At 52.6% G+C, this 20806-nt stretch overlaps 1 non-coding gene across 1 annotated transcript; it reads right to left on the bottom strand.

The window, feature by feature from the left end:
- Positions 1-20268: 20268 nt before the first annotated feature.
- Trnai-aau (transfer RNA isoleucine (anticodon AAU)) lies at positions 20269-20342 on the bottom strand. Its single transcript has one exon. It is a non-coding gene; the product is annotated as a tRNA-Ile (tRNA).
- Positions 20343-20806: the final 464 nt, after the last annotated feature.

The following is a 20806-nucleotide window of genomic DNA, read 5'->3' as shown; positions in this document are numbered from 1 at the left end:
TTTGTGATGTGTGTGCGCAGACTTCCGGTACGATCCAGCGCGGAGCATTTTCGCTCTCCGCTGGCAGATTAGGGTTGGTGAATTGCGAGCGCTCGCTCCAGGATCTCGGCGGCTGCTCCAGATCGACCAGTGAAAAACGCCATTAGTAAAGATGCATGACTTGAAATCAGTAGCGCGTAAAGAAACGGTGGCAAACTAAGATACGCAGAAATGACAAGCGCTTGTTCTGTGTACGTTTCTTCCTTCTGCCTCCGTTTTCTTTTTTTCTTTTTTATTGCGATAGCAATTATATGGACACTCAAAAGCAGATTTCTGCCGTCGGTGTCGCCGTCGCCGTGAGGTTCCGTATGACGTCAATGGAGATGAAATCGTGACCGCGCGTCGCCGAACGCTGTATGTGCGAGTGAAAGGGCGCGAGGGACGCGCTCTTTCACGGGGAGTGAACGCACGGCGGAGAACAAACGCGCGTTCCGCGCCGTGCTTGCTTAAGGGCTGCAGAAGTAGGCGTCTCTTTCCTCCTTTACAATCACCATATATGTGGAGCAAACGCGCCTTCTTCCGATGCGCGAGAGGCCGTGGGGGAGGGAAGGAAGGGGGAGGGAAGGGAGGCGACGTTTAGCTGCGGCACGAAGTGCCTATTGGAACGCTGGACTGTCGAAGAGAGAGGTTGTGTTGCGTCTCGCTCCGACGACCTCGCCTCGCCAGTCGCGCCTAGCTCTTCTCCCGTGCGGTCGTGCCTGCACTTCGCCCCGGCGTGTGCTGCACGAGCCGCGTGGCTCACCATCGTCGGCGACGTCACCTGCAGCCGCGCACGATTAGCGCGTCCCAACGCGCAACCTCGTGTGTTCCCTGCGGGCTTGCATCGTGCGACGAGTGGATTTGCTTCAGTGTTGTGCTCCGCGAGTGGCGTGCCCAACCCGACATCTGTGCCGCGCCCCCGGCTGTGCCGCCTCGTGCGCGCATCGCGTGGTCGGTGCTGTGCACGCGACGTGCGTGTAGTGTGTTTGCCCCCTGTGACGCGCGGTTCGCGTGTTGACTGCGGAGCCGAGCGGCATGGAGCGCTTCCGCAGGCCAGGAGAGCGCCCGCCGCGCGCGGGCCATCGTCGAAGTGCGAGCGCGTCTCTCGCGACCCTTGTGCCCGTGACGCTACAAGCGCTACAAGCGTCGCGTGAGCGAGGCGAACTAGAGGTGCGCGCCGCCGAGATCGTGGACGCGTGGATAAAGAAACAGGCCACCACCACCCAAGAAGCTGCCGCCGCGGCCGCGCCCGCCGTCACCGAGACACACGTGGCGCCGGCTATACCTTCCCCGCAGGCGAGCCTTCCCCCCTCGGAGCAGGGCGCCGCCATTGCTGCCATGGCGAGCACCCCGCTGCCCCCATCCGACGACGAGGAGGCCATGGACTCCTCGTCGTCAGCATCACTGGCAATGCCTGGCCCGGACCCTCGGGACCAGATCATTGCCAGCCTGCAGCTCGCCCTGAAGGCCATCGGGGAGATGCTGCCTGCCGAGAGCCCCCTCCGAGCCATCTGCCTGCAGGCAGTGGCAGTCCCGACCACAGTCAACCAGCATGGCTGATCCCTCACCAGCCACAGCTGGGAAATGCCGTCGCCGCCCGAGTGTTCTCCAATGGAACACCAACTCACTGCGGCGGCGGCATGCAGAGCTGTGCGCGCACCTCCTGCGGTGTGATTTCGACGTCCTCGCACTGCAGGAGGTGTACACTGTGGCCGAGGACCTGCGGCTGCCGGGATAGACGGGCTACTCTGGCGCCACCACCTGCTCGACGCAGAGCTGCACGGACGCTCCCTGCCTGGAGGGTGCCCACAAGAAGGGGAAGCCGAGGACTGCCATCTACGTCCGCAGCAGGCTGGCCCACTCGGTGACCCCAGTCTCGGACGTCGTAGGCGGCGCCATGGAGTGCTGTGCTGTCACGGTACGCCTTGACAGACAGGACACGACCGTGGCGAGCGTCTACGTTCGTCCTGGACAACAGTGGGACCCCTCCAGCCTGGTGCGGCTTGCAGCACGCCTCGGCGGACATGCAGTCCTGTGCGGTGACTTCAACGCCCACCACACCGACTGGGGCAGCCGCAGGTGCACCCGCCGAGGCAGGGACCTCTGCAACGCCATCAGCCGAGCAGGCCTGGTGGTACTCAACAAAGGAGGACCCACGTACGTCCGCCGTGGGGTGAGCACAGCCATCGACCTCTCCCTTACCACCGAGCAGCGCTCCTATGACTGGGCTACAACTCCCGACACTTGGGGATCTGATCACTTCCCCATCTTGATCACCCCCGGGTGTGGGAGAAGGCCGAGGTCACGAACATACCACGTCACAGACTGGTCCCTGTTCAGGAAGCGCTGCAGTGAGTTGGAAGATGGCTGTGACCTCCTGAGTGCCATCATGGAGTGCGCCCAGGCAGCCACAGTCCAGTGCTCTGCTCTGCCCGATACTCCTGCCCCGGATCTGCTCCTGCTCAACCTCCGTGCGTCCAGGCGACGCGTGGAGCGCCGAGCAATCCGGACGGGCAATGCAGAGCACTGGACCGAATACAGGAGAGCGGATGCCCGCTGCAGACGACAGGCCAGGCGCAGAAGGAGCCAGAGCTGGGGGAGCCTCTGCGCCACCATCGAGAACCGCTCCAAGGGCCCCCTGGCCTGGCGCCTCCTAAAGTCCCTGACCGGCAGGAAGGTCAACCGCCACCCCGTCCTCGCGGTGGCTATCTCGCTGGGCATCAGCGAAGCGGCCCTGGCGGAGTTGCTAGCGGACCACTTCGCCCCCCGGCTGCCCTCGCTGCGGCCATCCTGCCGGTCGGACTTCCCCCTGCCAACCCGCCTACCTGCCTGCTGGAGCTGCATCCGGAGTGGGCGACCAGCCAGATCGCGGCCATCTGCCAGGACCCACTGACTCTCCACGAGCTGCAGACGGCCCTGAGGAGGGGCAAGCGTCGCAGTGCACCGGGAGCAGACGGAGTGACACTCCAGATGCTCCGCAACCTGGCCACCAGTGAACAACGACGCCTGCTCGACTGCTACAACAACATCTGGTGGTCAGGACAGGTGCCGGAGGCCTGGCGCACAGCCATCGTGGCCCCCATTCTGAAGAGCAATAAGCCGGCTAACGAGCTGTCCTCATACCGACCGGTCTCTCTCACCTCCGCTGCCTGCAAGGTGATGGAGGCCATTGCTCTGGCACGGCTCGAATGGGTGGCCCGCGCCTGCGGGTTCCTCGCGGACCAGCAGACAGGCTTCCGGCGCCGAAGGTGCACTGCGGACTCCATCGCAGACGTCGTCTCCACCCTGGAGGACGCCAGGGCCAGCGGAGACCTCGCCATGCTCCTCCTCATCGACGTCAAGGGGGCGTTCGATGGCCTCCCACATGCGGTCGTCCAGCAGGCTCTGGACCTCCTGGGCATTGGCGGCAACCTGCGGCGGTTCCTGTCATCGTTCCTGAACGACCGCACCCTCAGGGTCCGCGTGGGCCATGCAAGGAGCACTCCCCGTCCGGTCGCAGCAGGCGTACCACAAGGGTCAGTGGTGAGCCCGTTTCTCTTCAACCTCGCCCTGGCCCGGTTGCCTGCTGCACTGCCGACCGACCCTCACTACAAGGTGGAGTGCTCCATCTACGCGGATGACATCGCCCTGTGGGTGCGGGGACCGCCGCAGTCAAGCCGCCACGTGTGCCTGGCCCTCCAGAGAGCCCTGGACACCACGGCCGCCTACCTGGGAAGCATCGGACTCTCGGTTTCGACGGGGAAGACGGTGGCCCTCCTCGTCCACCCGAGAGCAGCGGCACGGCGCTCAGCTCCCCGGCTGCAGCTGGAAGGCGTGCGCATCCCATGGAGTACGACTGTGTCGTACCTTGGGCTGCGCATCGACCACCGGCTAACCTGGGCTACCGGCAGTCGGGGCCATGCAGACCCAGACCATCAGGGTCCGCAAGGCCGTGTCGCAGCTCCTTGCCCATGGAGAGGGCTGCTCGGTGAAGTGGGCCCTGCGGCTCTACGAGGCGGCGGCCACATCACGCCTGCGGTACGCCCTCCCGCTGGTGGCGCTGCCGCCACGCCGCCTCGAAAAGTTGGAGCTGCAGCACCGGGCGGCCATCCGACTCTGCCTGGGCGTCCCCCGGAGCTCCCAGATTGCCGCTACCCTTGCGGAGGCTGGAGCATGGCCCCTGTCGCTCCTCTTCCTGCAGCAGGGGCTGAGGCACGTCGACCGCCTCCACCATGCTCCTGATGGCAGAGGCCTGCTGCGTCGCCTCCAGTCCCAGCCTTCCTCAAGGATGGGTCAGCTGTGCCGCCTCTACGAGGAGGTGGTTGGCAACCCACCGCCGAATGCGGTACAGCTGCCCCCACCGCAGAGGCCTCCTGTCCCCATCGCCACGGAGCTGCCCGGGATTTCGAAGAGGCGCTCGCCCGCTTGCGCCCTGCAGCAGACGGCCGCCTGCCTCCTGGACGAGACCCTCGGAGACCACCTCCTGGTGTACGTCGACGGTTCGGTGGTACCGGACACCGGCTCTGCCACGGCGGCCTGCACGGCACCAGCCCTGCAGAAGAGCAGGCAGTGTCGACTGCCCAGACACGCCAGCTCGACTGCAGCGGAGGTGGCAGGCCTCCACCTGGCCGTCGACCTACTCTCCGAGGAGCTTCCTGGGGTACCAGCGGCCATCCTCTGCGACTCCAAGGCAGCCCTCCTCGGCCTGCAGAGGCCAGAAAGCGCCAGCCTTGGAGTCGCACTGCTGTCTACCCGGCTGACAGCGCTGCAGGACGCAGGCCACCCGGTGTCCCTGCACTGGATCCCCGCCCACGTAGGGATCCTGGGCAACGAGGCAGCCGACACCCTGGCGAAGGACGCCCACCACACCACTGTGCCCCTCAGTCGGGCCGTGACGGAGGGCGACTTCACAGGACTGAGGCTGCGGCGACACCTGGCGACCCACCACCCAGACAAACGGGTGGCACTGGGATGCCCCCCACGACCACTCCCCCAGCGAGGCCTGGCTCGCAGGGAGACCTCGCTCCTTCTCCGGCTCCGCATCGGCTGCAGCTGGACGGCAGCACGCAGCTACCGACTGGGACGAGCGACGTCCCCGGCCTGCAGCTCCTGCGGGGAGCCGGAGACGATCGAACATCTCCTGCTGGCCTGCCCGGCGTACCTCCAGCAGCGGGGCCCACTCCTGCAGGAGTTCCGCCGCCTGGGCCTCCCCTCTGGCAAGGAGGAAGATCTCCTCTTCCCCGGCCGACACCACCTTTCTGCACTTCGAGGCGTCGTGGAGTTCCTTGAGTCGTCAGGGCTCTCCGCACGCCTCTAAGGACATTTCTACAAGCGGGAAGGCCTCACGGCCTCCCACCCCACCCCGGGCCTGACCGGCCTGGCACAACACCCCTGCAGACTCTGCAGCACACCAAGGCCTTCCATCTCGGCCTGATACGTGCCGCCTATGCCTGCCGGTTTTGCTTCGCCCAGCCATGGCGACTCCACTCTATCCCTTCTTTCGCTCCCACTTACCCCTCCCCGTTGGCGCTGAGCCGTGCTCCCTCAAGGGCTGCAGAAGATAGCGCCAACCTTTCCCTTTCCCTCAAGAACCACTTATCATCATCGAAGTGCCTATTTATATCAAAGGCTCCGGCAACAGTCACCAACGCCGCACGCATTTTGAGCGAACGCGGGCAAAACGCCGATGGCGTCGACAACAGTTCTGCGTGTTGCCGATGCTGCTGCATGTCCAAGTTTATACAGCTGATAAAGCTAATATCATTACTCCGTATAGCTCTCTACAAGTTTGCTATCGCAATTGATGCTTCGCCTTTCAGGCGAAACTGCGACAACTTTTTTTCTTTTTACGCGCTGATCATCTTACATCTTGGCCGTGTTTCTGATATTCTTCTTTTGCGTGTACTGCGGATAACCGAGAAACACAGTCGGGACCACAGTCGGAAGCAAAAGCCTAATCTTCATGTTCTTTATATAGTCATTTTGAGTAAAATGTAATGAACATATCGCCGACCTGTCGCTTGGCTCCCACTTGCTTCCGTTCCCCTGAGGGCCGTTGGCGAGAAATATTCTTAAGCCACGCTTCCCGACGCTGTAGATCGCAGGGGAATTCGTGGTACTTCACCGTAGCGTCTTCTCGCCGAGTTGCACAGCGGCACACAAGAGCTTCGCGGCATCACAGTGATCACACCACTTGAAAAAACCGTCTGCCACACACGCGCACACCAAGGAACCGTACTCAAGCACAGGAAACATCAGGCAAGCTGCTCACACACAATCACACATAAAAAGCACACGAGAATGGGCACGAAAAAGCACACCAACACGCATAAATCCTGAGGCAACCACACTAGCACGAACCAGCGTCTGCCTTGCGTATCGGGGCAGTGGCGCCCTCACCAATAACAGCGGCCGCAACCGTCAACTCAGCCGAGACGCGCTCGCGCATTGACGGCGACGCGACGCAGCAGACCGCACTTTTTTTTCTTTTTTATGTAGCGGCCGTGCTTATACTGTCAGATAGGGAGCCTACATAGCGCTTGCATGTAGGCTCCCTACTGTCAGAGGCGCAGTAGCGACGTCTGGCGATCGTTTTCTCGTCTATTCGCTCATGCTCGTCCGAAGTCTTGCGTAATCACGCTACTTTAACGCACATCGTTATGGGCACAAAAGTGTAATAGCGCCATTTGAAAAAGTCTGCGAGAAGGTATTATTATAAAGGTTTCGTGCGAAGGCAAGAAACAGCTGCAAATCACTCAGAACAGTCATCCGAGTTTAGCTACATGGTTTGGAAAGTGCTTTTTTTTTTAAGGGTTAACTTGTGTCATTCACAAGGTTGGAATCATTGGGGTCCATCAACGGAGCCATTCTTTTTCGTATTCGTTGCTGTCGGGAAGTGTAGACTTTCCCACGGCGCCGAATACCCATACAAAGTCAGAAAACAGAGGAGGCGCGCCCAACGCCGCCTAAATTTAACAAAGTCATTGGAGGTCCCTGAGTGCTGCTCGTGGTTCCCGATGACTCTATGCGCGTAGTCGAGCTTTCTGGTGGAAACGCAGTCTCTTGCGTGGGCTGATCCCGGAAATAGTGCACAACCGCGCCAAAGAAATTGCATAATCTGTTCAGGTTTCCGTATTGGTTTCGCACTTTCAGTATTTCAGTCTGAGAAGATTTAACATAGAAGGCATGCGCTGTGGGTGTTTTCTTTCATGGCATCTGTTTGTGGATTATCATAATACCTAAACGTGACTCGGGATGATATTGTTGCACAAAAAGGTATATTTACAAATATTTACAGGCGAGAAGTAGGCACAGGCGTAGGAGCAACCTCTACTTTCTCTTCTTCGGTGCCGGTCTTCCGGGCAGGTCAGAGGCAGCATCAGCCGACGGGTGATACGGCTTTAGCCGGGCAACATGAACGACGTCAGTCTTGACCGGCGCAGAAGATACATTGGCTGTGCCTGTGCAATCTCATACGTCACGTCGGTAACTTGGCGCAGAGCGCGATAAGGACCATGGTAGCGTGGTGGAAACTTCGCGGAGAGACCAACGTGTCGAGTTGGCGACCAGAGGAGCACTAAGGATCCAGGAGCGTAAAATACATCCTTGTGACGGCAATCGTAACGGTTTTTCTATGACACCTGCGACATCTGAAGGCGGTCGCGCGCGATATGACGCGCAGCGTGCGCCCTTTCGATGACATCTTGTGCGTACTCCGATGGTTGTCGTGGAGCGGCTGGTAGTAAAGTATCCATAGGTAGTGTCGGTTCCCGGCCAAAAAGAAGATAAAACGGTGAACAACCTGCCCTATCGTGGTGTGACGAATTATAGGCAAATGTAACAAAGGGTAATGTAGCATCCTAGTCGTGGTGGTCGGCGGAAACGTACATGGACAGCATGTCGGTTATGGTGTGATTCAGGCGTTCGGTGAGGCCGTTTGTCTGAGGGTGATAGGCGGTCGTGACTTTGTGTTTTGTGGAACATGAGTGTAGAAGATCATCCATGACACGAGACAAGAAGTAAGGACCGCGATCGGTGAGCAGTTGACGAGGCGCTCCGTGATGCAAAATAACATTGTGAAAGAGGAAGTCAGCAATATCGGTAGCACAGCTGGTTGTAAGTGCGCGCGTAATAGCGTAACGCGTGGCATAGTCCGTCGCGACAGCGACCCATTTGTTCCCTGATGGTGATGTAGGGAAAGGTCCGAGCAAATCGAGGCCGACGCGGAAGGACGGCTCTACTGGGACATCGATAGGCTGAAGAAGACCGGCGGGAAGCGTCGGTGGACTCTTGCGTCGCTGGCAGAGTTCGCAGCGGCCAACATACTTCTGTACGGAGCGATAAAGCCCAGGCCAAAAGAAACGATGCCGCACGCGATCATAAATGCTCGTTACACCAAGATGACCTGCTGTAGGTTCGTCGTGAAGCTACTGGAGGACAGTAGAACGCATGTGGGAGGGTACCACCAACAAGCGCTCAGGGCCCTCAGTGCACACACTGTGGTGGTATAAAGTTCCATTATGTAAGGTAAACATCCGGAGTGACTCGTCAAGGGGCCCGGAACTGAGACGGTTGATGATGGAACGTAACGCCGGATCACGCCGCTGTTCATCGCCGAAATGAAGTAACTGAGATATAGAAAGGACACAGGCATCGGTGTCAGGGTTGGTGCTGTCGGGTGGATCCACGGAATAACGGGACAGGTAGTCCGCGTCCTGATGTAATTGGGCAGACTTGTGGATGACGGCAAATGAGTACTCTTGTAATCGCAAAGCCCGGCGTCCGAGACGGCCTGTAGGATCTTTCAGCGAGGAAAGCCAGCAGAGCGCATGATGGTCAGTGACTACCGTGAATGTGCTGCCAAAGAGGTACGGCCGAAATTTGGAGATTGCCCAAACAAGGGCAAGGCATTCACGCTCGGTAATTGAGTAATTGCGTTCTGGGGCAGAGAGCAGGCGGCTGGCGTACGCTATGCCGCAGTCACGACCATGCTGGCGCTGGGCAAGGACGGCTCCGATTCCGTATCCACTGGAATCAGTCCGAACTTCCGTAAGAGCAGATGGGTCGAAGTGCGCCAACACAGAAGTCGTCAGAAGGCGGATAAGCGCAGAAAATGCATGAGCTTCTAGATGGCCCCAGACGAAAAGCGTATCTTTCTTGAGAAGGTCGGTGAGCGGACGGGCGATGTGAGCGAAATTTTTGATAAAGCGACGAAAGTATGAACATAAGCCAAAGAAGGAGCGAACGTGTTTGGTTGAGCAAGGTGCAGGTAAATGCTTCACGGCGCGAGTTTTTTCTGGGTCAGGTCGGATTCCTACACCATTAACAAGGTGGCCGAGCACTGTTATTTCGCGGCGACCAAAATGGCACTTGGATGAGTTAAACTGAAGACCGGCGCTGCGGAACACTTGGAGGATGGCGGACAGGCGCTGAATATGGCTGTCAAATGTCGTTGAGAAAACAATAACGTCATCTAGGTAACATAAGCAGGTCGACCATTTGAAGCCACGAAGGAGCGAATCCATCATGCGCTCAAATGTGGCTGGCGCATTGCATAGGCCGAAGGGCATAACTTTAAATTGGTATAGCCCGTCAGAAGGGAGTTCAAGTTGCAGGACACCGGTGCCGCAGTCGACGAGGGCTGAATGTGCTCCTCGCCAGAGAACTCCTCGCCAGAGAAAAACTGAATGACTTGTTCGGCAAGCCCTTGGGTCGTCAACCATGGGATGTGTCCTTTCTATCAACCAGCCAAGATGGCGAGGAGCAACCTCTACTTTCTCTTCTTCGGTGCCGGCCTAATGCTGACCTCTGCTTCGGTGCCGGTCTTCTTCTGTCTCGCGGCAATATTTAAGTATTTTAACGCGATAGTGTTTAGGGCCCCGTGTCGCAGAAAATCCGGCGTCGGCAACCGGCGTGCGATGTCGGCGGGTGGCGGAGAAAATTATCCCCAACCATGCAGGCCCTCCGAATATATTTAGGTGCATGCATATGCCACGCCTTCATGTATGACGTGCGGTATATGCGGGTTATATTGCCACACCATTCTATCACTAATGTTGCTCATACCTTGTCTCACATTCTCGACAGAGCTATTCCTCGGAATTTTGAGAATGACAACCACAAACAAATGTCATGAAACAAAACACCCACAGCGCATGCCTTTTATGTTAAATCTTCTCAGACTAGAATATTCGAAGTGCGAAACGAACACGGGAACCTGAAAAAAATTATGTAATTTCTTTGGCGCGGTTGTGCATTTATCTCCGGGATCGGCCCACGCAAGGAGATGCGTTTTCCACCAGAAAGCTCGCCTATGTGCATAGCGTTCGCCGCCAGTGTTTGCCAGTAACCATTATGGTTGCATAAGCTGTAGTCGTCGGGAACCGTGAGAAGCAGTCAGGGATCTTTGAATGCTATCGCGTTCCATTCTTAAAAGCGAAGCTTAAGCGTCCTCCAATTTTATATTTTTTTTAAGCGAAGCTTTATAGGCTCACTCTTGTCGGCGGTGGTGGTAGTGGTGGCGGCGGTGGTGTCACGCTGAAAAGTGGGCGATAGTGCAGAAAGGTATGGCTTTTTGGGCTAGTTGGTTATATACATCAGAGGTGGTCATAGCGCTAGAAGACACGGACAAGAACGAGAGAACAGGACGAGCGCTAACTTTCGACGCTCCAGTTGAAAGTTAGCGCTCGTCCTGTTCTCTCGTTCTTGTCCGTGTCTTCTAGCGCTATGACCACCTCTGGTGCAGAAAGGGTCCAAGCTAAATGGCACATACCAGGGACAAAAAAGAGAGAGAGAGAGAGAAAGACCGAGAGAAAGAGAGCGAGAGAAATATAGAAAATCACCACGAAGGTCAGACAAAGAAAGAGAGAGAGAAAGCAATAAAGAGAGGGAGAAAGGAAGAGAGAGAGAAAGAAGTAGAGAAAAGGGAAAGAGAAGGAAATAGAGAGAGAGAGAGAGAGAGAAAGTCAACACGAAGGTCAGAGAGAAAGGAAGAGATATAGATAGAGAGAGAAAGAAAGGTAGAGTGAGTGAGTGAGTGAGTGAGTGAGTGAGTGAGTGAGTGAGTGAGTGAGTGAGTGAGTGAGTGAGTGAGTGAGTGAGTGAGTGAGTGAGTGAGTGAGTGAGTGAGTGAGTGAGTGAGTGAGTGAGTGAGTGAGTGAGTGAGTGAGTGAGTGAAACAACTTTAGAGAGAAAGAAAGAAAATCACTACGAAGGTCAGATACACACACGACAATGACAATGATGACAATGATGTTTATTTGCATCAGTACATGACGCACCAGTACATGACGCGAGGGGCATGCAGAAAAAGCTGCCACATGGACAGCTTGACGAAGCCGCACTTACCCCCATTTTCTAGACGGGGGGAAGGGCTGATGTAGTAGTAGTAGTAGTAGTAAACGTTTATTCCATGAAGGGGATTGAAGGGTGAGTGGGTGGGGCCCTCAGTCCAGGGTTCCACTGGCCTTAGCGGCTCGCCGGGCTTGGTGGAGGAGAGCCAGTTGGCTTTCTGTAACACTTTGCATACACAAATGTCAGCGCTTGATCTCCACACAGCGCGAGGTCTCCTTGTAACACTCAAACCCACACCCTCCTTCCGCCCCTTCAGACTGCTTGTGAGCTTTCGGGGCAACACCCTACAGGGTCATGTGGTAGTCATGGTTCACTGGCTTGGCGAGACCTATGAACGTAGCCGTCGAACACAGGAAGCAAGGCGCGTCACGAACCACGCCGTCGCTGCTGCTTACAGCGCCCTCTCGCCGCATCCACGTGACCCGCTGCTCGGCGCCGTCGGCGGTGGCCCTGTAGTGGACGTGCAGACACTTCAGACGCGGCATCTTGGCAGCCAGCTCTCGCACGAACGTCGCGGCCACGTTTCCCGACACGCGCAGCGCCGTCACGAGGCACAGGTATTGCAGGCCGGTCATGTGGCACAAGTTGGCCTGGAACGAAAGAATTTGCATCTCGATCTGCATATCATTTCAGTTCATTGTTGAACGTATACCAGCGATCGCACCAGATTCGTTGTTGAAAGCTACGATTACATAGGCGCAAGGGTGAAAGTTGAGTCGGTGTAATCTGGACTTATTTTCGAGGTTCAAGTTTGCTTGAAGTGTATTGTCGAAATCATTAAACTATATACATACACTATCTACATTTACATAGACATTTTCTGGCAACCAAAAAATTGTTAAAGGGTGTACGTGCGTCGCGATTATATTGTTCTCACTTTCATTTCGCTACGCGTGCAGTTTGACAATCAGGTCCGCATATATATATATATATATATATATATATATATATATATATATTCTTTATCTGTGCCTGTGATCAAAAGCAAATGTTTCAGCTGGTTGTCCGCGTACATGTTTCTAGTTTTGTCATACGTCCGTCCGTTGTATATTATTTACATGCATTACCACTTGGCGCGCCTTTTGAACTGCTCGCATTAAAAGGTAACTTAACCAATTATGTGTCACGCTATCAAGGAATGGAGACTTTCGTAGAGTAATTACTGGGTTGGTGACAAATCTATGAAGAAATATGAATGAGACAGAACTTTCCTGTCAGGGCTTCTTTAAGGACGCATGAGCGTAATACCTATCACCCGTATTTCCTTGGCAAGATAGTTTGATCGAGCAGGTTTATTTTTTTTTTTTCTTATTTTCATCTTGTTCCCGGCGTCCTTAACCTGTCAACAGATTCTCCGTGCGCGTAATTAGGAAAACTAACTTTGAACTTTTGTCTTCAAAGCATCAAAAATACGACCCAAGCATCGTGACGATGTCCTCTCCTAGTGGCATTGAAAGCTTCTAGCGCAAACGAACTCACCAGGAAAGCCGTCTCTCCGAACGGCAGAGCGTCGTGTCTTAGCACGAGGGAGCGCAGCGCGCTGTTGTTGGCGAGCAGCTGGCCCAGACGAGCGAAGTCCGGGTGCCAGGGATCGGGACAGTCGGAGAGTCGCAGCGTCCCCACTTGGCTGCTCTCGAGGAATTGCAGGGAGGCCAGCTTCGGCACGTCACTCAGTGTAAGCCTGCTCAGCCTAACACAAAACAATTGACGACTGCAGTGTACTTTGACCACCTCTTTCGGGCTTCAAGAAGGTGGAACTCGCACTCGCAGACGGAGCAACGGACGAAGCTACCCCGCCTGTAAATTCGCACGTCCAGGTCTTCGAGGTGGCGGCAGTTTCGCGCCAGACGGTCCAGCGCGAAAGGATGGCAAAGCCCGCAAGGTGGCGCTGACAGCGCCCGAAGGAAGCTCAGCGCCCCTTCCTCGAGCAGTCGCAGTGAGGTCGAGGTCGGGACCGAAATGGAACGAGCTCACATTAAGCTCGACGATGTTCTCGAGTAGTGCAGCGGAGAAGAGCTCGCGAAGACTATCACCGTGCGTGGCACCACCTGCCGCAGGATAAGTCGACGCAGGAGGGCTCTGCCGGAAACTGCACGAGACAGAGCTGGTTGACGCTCGTCCAGACGTGCCTGCGGACGGCCAAACGAATCCAGTCCGCGGTGAGGTCCCCGGCGGCGTCGCGAACGATCACCACGACCAGTTGCGGCTGGCAACACATGGACGCCGCTGCCGGCGGTTGCCAGGTCACGGAGTCGAACGCAGCTCCACGAGTTAAACGACCTCCGGTGGGTGACGTTGGCGCATACGACAGCGCAGCTCGCGAACTCCAACGGCCTGACCGGCAGGCGTTGAATGGAGGCTGGCACCTCGGATGAGAACGTGAACGTTTCCAAATGGACGCGCTCTTCCAGGATGGCGCGGCATTCCAGAAGGGCGTTCCAGAAGGTTCCGCTCACGACGTGCACACGCAGCTCGTTCAGGTTCGGGCAGAAACGCAGGAGATTGGGAGAGGAGCGTGAAGTTCTGGTAGCCGCCGACTTCGACGTACATTTTGCGCAGGCTGAAAGCAGCCAGGGCTCCTTGATTCGTAAGCGCGATCTGACGCACGTTGGCTGATCTCGGAGCCGACGCCCGTCTGGGCCACGAGCGAGAACTGGACCTGCACGAGAGACGGAAGCCGTTCCAACATCAACCGGAGCAGGTCGCTCGGCCGGAGCTTGCAGGCGACGCATCGCAGGGATCGCAGACCCTTGCATCTGCCGATGTGCCGGTGCAGTTCGTCCGGGTCGACAAGGATGCAGTTTGTGAGGTCCACTTCTTGGACGGCCGACGCGGCATCGACGTTGTTAAGCACCTGGACCAAGGGCCGATCATCTTGGTTGGCAGGTAGACGCAGCATCACATCGGCGGTCTTCCGATGTCTCACGCACGGCAAACGCGTCACACTCGACGAATTATATAGAGGCACAACTGACTTGATGTAAGGAGCGTTCTAAACGTTCTAACTGCATGGGAGTCTGTCACGCACGACTCTGGCGGGCGTCTCCAAGTGCACCCCACGGATATGACACACTCTCTGGGATAAGGTTCTTTCTGGGCCATGCATGCGGGTCCACAACTCCGAACTCGTCACCAAAGCCAGCTTCGTGTGATAAAGCCTACTCGATAGTGTGCAGCTGCAGTTAAACGCGATTGGAAAGTTGTTAACGCGTTCCGTAATCGCTTTTTCTTCATAGAAGATATGCAGAAGGAATCTGGGGAGCTTATAACGCATTACTGTTTCAATCTGTTTTTTATTCTAATCGCCTGACGTCAAATTTACGTAACCGCCAACGCAAGCATCGGGCGGTGACCCGCAGCGTAGTTTGAATTAACCGACCAATCAAACGTTCTCCTCGTTTAAGGAGGCCACTTTTGTTTGCTTTGAAAACGGACCACTTTGCCTTGACAGGTTTTTCTTATCGAATTGTCTGACAAGAGGCAAGGAGCACGCAGCAGTGGAGATAGATGGTTTCGGCGTGGCCTAGCTAGCGCAGTGAAAGTAGATAGATGAGGAGGGTGGTGTCGGCGTCTGCGATTGGCCCGCTTCTCCTTGCTTAGCTTGGCTGGGGTGTCGAAAATCACGACTGCGTGCAACGGAAGGTTAAAAATATTGCTAAAACAGATCCCATCCACAGGATTTCGGGACATGCATGGCCAGGATTTCAGAATGATTATGATGATGATTATTATTATTATTATGATGATGATGATTTAATGGCATCCCCTTTGAAACGGGGCGGCGACAAATAGTCACCCAGCCAGCTTGATTTAATCAGGCATACTATACATGTTCTTTATCTAGCATTTTTGTATACCTCTAATTAATCTTTTTTTTTTTTTCAAAATTTACCTTGTACCACTACTTATGCGTGCCGCCTTTTGCACCTTTTCCAGAGGAACTTCAAGTATGCGCCCAAACCTTTGAAGGAAACTTTATATCTTACAAATATTAGGCCGATGTTAGAATGCGCTTGCGCAGCATGGGACCCCTTCACAAAAGTTCTCGAAGATAAGTTAGAGCGTGTTCAGAAAAGGGCTGCAAGATTCGTCACGGGCATCTACGACTACAAAATTAGAGGTTCGCAAATCAGGGAAAATCTGGGGTGGAAGTTGCTGTCCACGCGCAGAAAAATGATCAGGTTAAAGCTTTTACACAACATTAACAGCGGTAACACAGGAATCGATAAGAACATATATTTAAAACCACCTCATTATCAGTCTAAGAGACGCGACAATTCCAAGAAAATAAGGGCCTACCAAAGTCGTATTAATGTATTTAAATTTTCATTCTTTCCGCGAACAATTGCGGAATGGAATTTGCTCCCGGATGAGATAGTGTCTGCACCCAATTTTTCATCTGCCATAGAGAACTTTATATGAACCTGGTGCAGAAAATATTTTCTAGTGTACCTTTTCATGCATTGCGTAGCAAATTTTATAATCGAATGTGTAGATGATTTTTTTTTCTTCGATGTGTTGTCTTTCTCTGTAATTACGATTATTGTATTTGTAATACCATAAATGATATGATGCTGTTTTTCTTGAAGTTCAATATATGACCTTTATGTTTGTAATTAACCCCCCTACGATAATGGCCAACTCGGGCGCTGTAGGTATTTGTAATAAATAAATAATAAATATGATTTCAAGAGATCTGGTCGTATCAATCTTTTCCCTGCTTTTCTTCCACCAGTACTCTAATTGTCTCTTGCTTATCTCTACGGCTTATCTGTTCATGTTTCCTTTCAGAATTATGATGTTTCCTTTCAGAATTATGGTATGGGTCGTTTAGCGTTCTGCGCATGCGCATTTCGATCCCGCTATTCCGGTACGCCCGCTATTCCGGTAACCACGCTAAACTAAAACTGTCTACTATCTACTGTCTGCCCTATTTCAGAATCCTTATAGCCAAATTTTTTCAAAGTGCGAATGAGTGAGTGACAACAAACCTGTAATTACGGTGGTAATAAAAACAACAGCTACAGCTTTTCAGCTACAAACTAAATTAAAATTTGAGCCTAAATTATTTACACGCAAAGAAGCAGATATTAATGCGGGAGGTACCACTGGCAGCGCTAGCCTTTCGCTGCACACAGATCGTGTTAAAGCTCCTACGCAATTTGAACTCGAGGCACTACATGGGCTTTCAATGAAAACTGACCCTTAACGTATGGTACTGCCTCAACAAAGTCAGGTACACCCGCAAAAGGTATGAACAATCAAAATTCCACCCAAAAGGCCACAGTGTCTGAACATCAATGATGAACAAAAAAGCACTTTGCAAGACGTGTTCAATGGGAAAGAACCTTGGCACACATTTACATGTCATATTCGATGCACACGTCGGCAAGTATCATAATATCCAGTATATTATGTGAATATGCGAGGTTGTGTTCTCCATTCTCGAGTAGCGCTTAAGTTTTTCTTTTTTTTAACGAGGGTGAGAGCTTTTTTTTATCCTTTACGGCCGAAAAGATAATGTACCAGAGAATGAAGAATCCCCAAAACTGCTTCCCATATTATGTTTGGATGCTCGCTATACAGCGAATTTTACAGTAATCCTAGCTTAAAATCAAATCTCATGTTCTTTCTCGTGTTTCTCATGAACGCATGGCAGAGAGCACCGAGTGTGCTGTGACTTAAGAGGAAGCTTTATTTACTTCAGTAGCATTATCTAAATACATGAGAACAAAGAAATCATTTCGCTGGGCACCCACTGCACCTAATTCGAATATGCATGTTGCATTAAAAGAAACAGTTAATATCTACCGACTGTAGCGAATAGTTTTTCTTTAATTTAGGCCACAAACTTGCTTACAAAAATTTTTCGAATCGCAAAATTGAAAAAAAGGAAGAAAAAAAAGGAAGCATATCAACCAAAACATTGGCGTGGGCTAGCTGGTACTATCGAGGTCTAAACAGCGTGAATGAGGGGACAATTAAGCAAGAACGCAAACGCCGAAGCTCTGACCTACAACTAAAGTTTACTGCGTGCTGCGCACAAAATATACATTCATAAAAGGGAAAAGAAATCCCGACGTTCCCTTGGAGTGACAACGTTATTCCCTTTCCCTGTTGTATATTTATATGTAGTGCGCAGCATGCAATAAATGTTCGTTGAAGGTGGTTGCTTCAGCGTTTGAGTAATTCATTGGCCCATCTTTCCCGCTGCATTGACTTCGTTAAATATATCAAACTCACACCGAAGTGAGCAATTAAAGAAAAAGCGATATCACGATTGTGTAAGCTGTATCTACTGAGATATCTAAAGTGAACGAACATGATGTGCTATACGCGGCTCTGAAATATATAACACTAATTTGTGAGTAGGACTTTTCGAAAAGCTTCATAAACGCTGCAACACTTTTATGTACTTTATTCTTGTGCGTCACATTGGTCCACTTCACATCCGCCGCCATGGTTTGGGAGTGGTGGCGCTGGCTAACACTCCCAGGGTTAGTTCCAGTTGTAAAAAAAAACCATAATTACCCCAGAAAGTGGATGGGAAGACGGCTCCGCGGTTGCTCAATGGTAAGAGCATCGCATGCGTAATGCGAAGACGTGGGATCGTTCCAAGGAGGTTGAAACCTCCTTGGTTCGTTCCCCACCTGCGGACAGTTGTTTTAGATGCGAAGTATCTTATGCTCGGGGATATGTCACTCCCTCCCTCCCTCCGCCGTACGGCGTCCACACCGCTACTGCGCATGCGCATCCTCCTTCCCCTCCTCTCCTTGTCTCATCTCCTATCCTCTCGGCATTCCTCCTCTCCTCTCCGGATTGCGCAACGAATGGCAACACCTGCGGCTCCGCGTGCGATAATGCGAAGCAGCTTAGGTTAGAGGCGCGACGGTAGGCGCCCCAGAGGCACCGGCAACAGTCACCAACGCCGCGCGCGTTCGGTGCGAACGCGGGCAAAACGCCGACGGCGTCGACAACAGTTCTGCGCGTTGCTGGTGCTGCTGCATGTCCAAGTTTATACAGCTGATAAAACTACCTTGAGTCGACCCCATGGCTGCTTCGCATGCTACTCAGGGTTCCCCTACGGGAAAATGGTGTAATTTTTTAATCCATTTTTATTTCCATTAATGTATCATTTCCTTAATTAAATTAGTAAGCACAAGTAATGTCCCCTATATTGTGCTTAGTGTCATTGTTTGTTGGCTTCTTATGATATGATTAATAATAATCGGGCCCCTCGGTACCCTTTCTTCTCGTTCATATATACCGGGTTTTTCAGCGAACACTTTCATAAAGGTTGCCTGTGGCAGATAGCACAATTCTAGTTCATGAGCTGGTCGACTCGTAGATGCAGGACATTACTTGCACAAGAAATTGAAATGCATAATTAAATAATTAACAAAAATTCACTAACTGAGTTTTTAACTAATTACCTGATAGGCCTATATTGCAATTTACAAATTGTAGCCGTGCAGTTCGCAAGGCGGATCCACTTGGAACGAATTCTCGGGATGACACCAGTTTCGAGATATTAATTCCCGAACTTTGGAGAGAAATGCATTGGCGTTCCAGTTAGTTTCTTAACAAAACGTCACTTTATGCATTGAAGCACAAAATTAACTGGAACGCCAATGCATTTGTCATCCTGAGAATTAATTCCAAGTGCCTTGCGAACTCCACGGCTACAATTTATAAACTGCAATGTGGGCCATCCGGTAATTAGATAAAAACTTCATTGGTGAATTTTTGTTGATTACTCGATTTCAATGTTTTGTGCAAGTAATGTCCGCCTCTTGGGGAGCGCGTACTTTGTGCTGATCCTTTTTCCGACGCTAAGCCGACGAGCGGCGCCTAGCGCTCCCGCGAGATCGTACCACGCCGAGCCGCACTTGCCGAAAGCCTAAGCCGAAGGATATTATTGCCCGAGCTCTCGCGAGTTGACCCCATTTTGGTTATCGCCAGAGCAAGTAGCATAGCGGCCGGGACTTTTCCTAGCGGCGTGTCCCAGCTTGAGCCTGTTATTGTATTTTCGCCCTTGGTGCGGGACCCCTTTGGTTTCCCGCCGCGCGGGCGTTTGTGCAGTGCTGGTGCCGACGGATTCAATAAACGGTTTCCGTCAACTCAGGGCTTTACTGTGTTTTCGCGTGCGTCGCTCGGTAGCCCCTTGCGGCCTCTGAGCTCGCGTGCGAGCGGCTGACGCGGCCCTGTGGCTCGCAAAGCTCGAAACCGCGGTAGTTGGTCTCTTGCGATACACCAAGAACCCACAACCCATAAAGGTGTTTTATGCGTAATAACTCACACCTTTACACTTCCTCAAAATGGGTGTCTTTTCCATAAACAAGCACCCTTATCGAGGATTGAATCATCAGCATTACACCCTTAGAGGCGTCAAATATTTAAAGGCGCGAGTACAAAATTACGCCCATAAAGACGGAATAAAACTGTAGTACAAAATGGTCACATGGTCTCTAACCTCCACGAATACAAGCGAAATCAACAGTAATGTGCGACGAAATTTGCACTTGGCGCTAGCTCAGCATGAGAATCCCCCCCCCCCCCCCCCCCCCCCTCTTATGGCACCATAGAGTGCCATGTGACGGGGTGCCCTGCTGCATCCCGAACGAAAATGAATGATCATGCATGCTCTGGCAAGCAAAGCAATCAGTGCAAACTAAGTGTTTTGTGGTCCTCATCACTTGTTGATAGTTCTTTCGCGGATTCTGAAGTACAATGTTTTGTACAGTTCGTTTTTTTTTTTTTTTTCTTAACTATGCTCTGAAGTGGTAGCAAATATTAGAGCAATGATAACTAAGGAGGCTAACGAAATCTACTTTAGACGTCAGTTGAGAAGAACGACCTGATGAATTATGACAAGACTTTTGAACCAAGAAAAAGAAAAACGAAAAAAAAAAAAAAACGTGGCCTGCGCAGGGATCGAACCTACGACCTTCGCGTTATTAGCACGACGCTCTAACCGACTGAGCTAGCAGGCCAGACGTCCTCATATAGCGTAAATTTTTGTTAAATATAGTGTTATAAACAATTGATGTTTCACGAGTTTTACATTTATAAATGATACTTTGCATATGGCTTTTATTCGGTTTGCTTAGTTTGTTTTAAACGCAGAACACTTCTGTGCAAGCCCGCATTGCTGATATAAGTTGTTTGTTTATGCATTGCCTGCCGCACACCCATTTATTTACATCGACCGGGAAACTGTAAGCAATTCTGATAAAGATTAAAAGAAGATAAACTCACCTAAAAAACTAACTACAACTGCTAAACCTGATATTCATTTTGTTTAGCTAACAACTGCTCCGCATGTTTGTCAATTTTGACCTCCAAGACCTTTAACGCGTTGCCAAATCTTAAAGGCCATGTTAGCGTGCGCTTGTCAAATGACATTTATTTAAACTTTTACTACTTAAAAAATTACAAGTATGAGTTAAATGTAATA

Source organism: Dermacentor silvarum, chromosome 5 (assembly GCF_013339745.2).
Source record: "Dermacentor silvarum isolate Dsil-2018 chromosome 5, BIME_Dsil_1.4, whole genome shotgun sequence".
Classification (NCBI taxonomy): Eukaryota; Metazoa; Arthropoda; class Arachnida; order Ixodida; family Ixodidae; genus Dermacentor; species Dermacentor silvarum.
Note: the sequence above shows the minus strand (reverse complement) of the source record. Positions and strands in the feature narration are given on the sequence as shown.